We start from the raw sequence: 3,846 nt of genomic DNA on the forward strand, positions 1-3,846 counted from the left end.
TCAAAATCCTTATAGGCAAGTATTGCCCATTACGGTCCTCAATTCTAGCTATCGCGGTACCTAATAGGACTGAGACACTGGACTCGGATAGGAATGACAAAACTGAACCCTTTAAGTCCCTAGTTATTTTGTCAGAACCTGGCATATTTTCTGAGGAAGAATCTGACTCTAATACATTATTATTCCGGGAGGAAGGAGAAATGTTAGGAACTTTCCTACCCCCGTCATTCGTCCGCCTGTAAGTAGTATGTTGAAAAATGCAACAACGAATGATGTCGCCATTTACACTGATTACAAGAACTAGAGCTAGGACATCTATTGGCATAATGACTGGGCATTAAACAGTTATAACATAAATTTAGCGGTCGAATTTTATGAAACCGTTGTTTAGGTTCCATTGAGCGAAAGCGTGGGCACCTATACAAGCGGTGTCTTTCTCGGCACAAAGGTCAACTATTATGTGTTATGGACACATCAGTGGACCCTTTTCGTAATATTTTGAAACCTGTGGGGCGGTGGATGTTGCACATTTAAAGCGAAATTCGAAGTTAGGTTGTCGGTTTGCAATTGTATGCATTGACGTTGGATAAAATTGGAAAAATATTCAAAGGTTGGTATGTCCACTATAGAACCAAATTCACTTTCAAAACTCTCACGTGATTTGACATCCAATAATCTCAGACAGAACGTCAATAATATGAATCTGGAAGGGTCCTTAAGATTCATATTTCTAAAAGCTGTCGCGCTCTCTACCACGACCTCAGCAAAATGTTCTAATGATCGGGATTCAAATTTCGTTATAGGTTTGAACCCGAAGATATTAATCAAATAATTAGTGGCATGAATTCGTTTATTGTCATACTTCTGTACCAGAGCTGCCCAGGCTTGTTCATAACCATCAGAAGTTGTCAGAATAGCCGCTATAGATTGTAGCGCTGTACCCTTTAAAGCGGACTTGAGGTAATGAAATTTTTGTATTTTACTCAAGTTTACATTATTATGAATTAATGAAATAAATGTATCTTTGAACGAAACCTAATCAGAAATTTGTCCATTGAATGTGGGTAGATTTATGGTCGGTAATTTAATGCGCGGTTCAAATTCCAACTGATTACTATTTTTGATTGACTGGCGGCACTTGTTTCCCCAGCGATCCCAAAGGACAAGGCCTCATAATACAGATTTCTAGTCTCGGATCGAAAAAGTTCAAATCGCGAGATAGATCCATCTTCCAAAATTTTTGCTAAAAATTTTGCTTCTTTAAGATATCCCTGAAATTTATCATAAGTGCTATCTAACCTAGATAATCGAGCTTTAAATAAATTTATTTTTTCAGGATTTTCTGAGCAGGAAAACCCAATATCCCTAGTATCTTTTATGTCCTGAGCTAAATCCTCTAACACATCTTCAAGCTCAGACAACTGAATTCTATTTCTATCCGCTTTGGGCCCCATTAATTACCTTAAACAACTATTAATGTAAACAATAAAATTATAATGACCAAAATTTCAAATAAATGTCTATATCCTAGGAGGACCAAAATTATGAACACATTTAACAATAAATGATTAATCCAAGGTGCGGATGACCAAAATTATGTTATATTTACCAATAAATGTTCAATCCCATGACCGGTAGACTAAATAATGTTATACACCAATAAATTTTTAATCCAAGGCCCGGAGGACCAAATAATGTTATAAGCCACCTCAAATCGACTACGTCTTTTTGTTGGAAGGCTTTAAAAATGTACAAAAAAACAAACTGACTCAGATTAAACATTTATTTGGTTCAATTTAAACATGGTAAAAAGAAAACTAAAAACTAACATAAATAAAACATACAAGCAAAAATAAAATGTAACTAAATTAAATACTAATAAAACTATATAACTAAAACTATAAAACTAAATACTAAAAATACTATTTACAAGGTAATTATCTATTATGGCGTTAATATATGGTCCTCCGGGCCGGATTGAACATTTATTGGTGAATATAACATAATTTTGGTCATCCACACCTTGGATTAATCATTTATTGTTAAACGTGTTCATAATTTTGGTCCTCCTGGGATATAGACATTTATTTGAATATGATTAATCTGAAATCCTATATTCTATTATTAACTGTTAACAGCTTATTAGGTTATTTTACATTGATCATGATTCGTAATTTTCTTTTGTATTAATTTCTTATATTTTTTATATTGCCATTTTGAATTTCTTAGTATCATATAGTAGTTGTTGATTTTGTGATTCACAGAATTTTCATTGTTAGCTTGCTGTGAAATTATATTCTGGTGTGATTTTAGTTTAACAACATTTGATATTCCATAATTGGTTCAGATGCATCAAATCGGAATAAAAAAATGTGAGAATAATAGTCAGTAAGGGTTGTTCCTTAGGTTTTTAAATCAGCTGTTATTAATTAGTCGCCATTTTCAGTTGGGAACTAGACCTTTTATGCGTCCATTAAATGTTAGTAAAGCCATTTAGACTTGTATGCAATCAGATTGCAAAAAAATTATAATACTGCAAAAAATCCTAAAATCCAATTTCTTATTGCCCAACAACGTTGTTGGAGATTGTAATATTAAACAATAAATAAAATTTGAACTTTTTAACAGATTGGAAAAATATATTTATTTTTCGAGCCCTACTAAAAAATTATAACAAAAGGAAAGAATGTTCATTCATAATAAAATGTAAAAATTACTTTATAAATAATTTTATTAGAATCAATGAAATTCCTATGTTTATGGTCAGAAGTTTTTTATTCATTTGGTTGTTAATCTGAAAAAAGGTGCCTATTTTCGTCAAAGCCTTTTGATTCCATGAAATGAGCTCTTTGCTTGTAGAGATTTTTGGAAACTTTACAGCCTCTGTAGCTCGCTGGGTGATCTTTTCCACATAGTGCACATTGATATACATTATTATAATATAAGGTAAATGCATAAACATTTAATATACGGTACTTTACTATTGATTAAAACTACTTATTGTTTTCAGATCGAAAATTGAAATAAAAACTAGTCTAAACATTAAGGGAATAATTGATTAAGATCTCTGCAGCTTACAATTTGAACCCTGGTCAAGTTCATGCATCAATGATTTAATTTTTATAGCACTTATTACTGTGTCTTATTAAAATATTTTAATATGTTTTTATTTTAGTGACTAGTAATTATTGTAATCAAACATTACTTATACCACAAATAAGAACTAACTTATTTTCTTCGACTTAATTGGAGATGAGGAATCCAATGCACAGCGGATAAGAGTACATTCGTCACAAAAGACGACGGTGTTGAATTATGTACAGGTTCCCAGTTCAATTTCTGCTCGTGCGACGGGACATCTCATATTTATGAGACGCTCACGGACTTCGCCCGGTCCCAGCGGGTATAAATAAATCAACCACCACAATTTTATCACCCCATCGGTTAAACCCGCCTATTCCCACGCTCTCTAGTTACATTCTTTCCCCAAATTGCTGACATGGTTATTAGTTTCCATTATTATTTGATATTATATTATTATTGTATGGTAGCTTTATTATTGATTAAAATAGAAAGCTAGTGGATACAGTAAAATGTAGTTACAAAGACCACCTGGGACTTATTGAAAAATAACGCTATTACCAATAAAACGGAAAAAAAAAAAGCGAAATATTTAAATAAACTTTTGCTGTTTGAAGAGGTCAGAGAGTGGTCAATATTTTAGTATTCAATAGTCTTAACTCGAAAATCGAATTTTGTGATTTCACTACTATAATTATTAACAGATGATATTTAACTGAGACCAGTATTATAGTAATCCGGCATAAAAAATAAATATTTTTTTTT

This window comes from Halyomorpha halys, unplaced genomic scaffold (genome assembly GCF_000696795.3).
Source record: "Halyomorpha halys isolate HHAL.00 unplaced genomic scaffold, Hhal_1.1 Scaffold1788.1, whole genome shotgun sequence".
Classification (NCBI taxonomy): domain Eukaryota; kingdom Metazoa; phylum Arthropoda; class Insecta; order Hemiptera; family Pentatomidae; genus Halyomorpha; species Halyomorpha halys.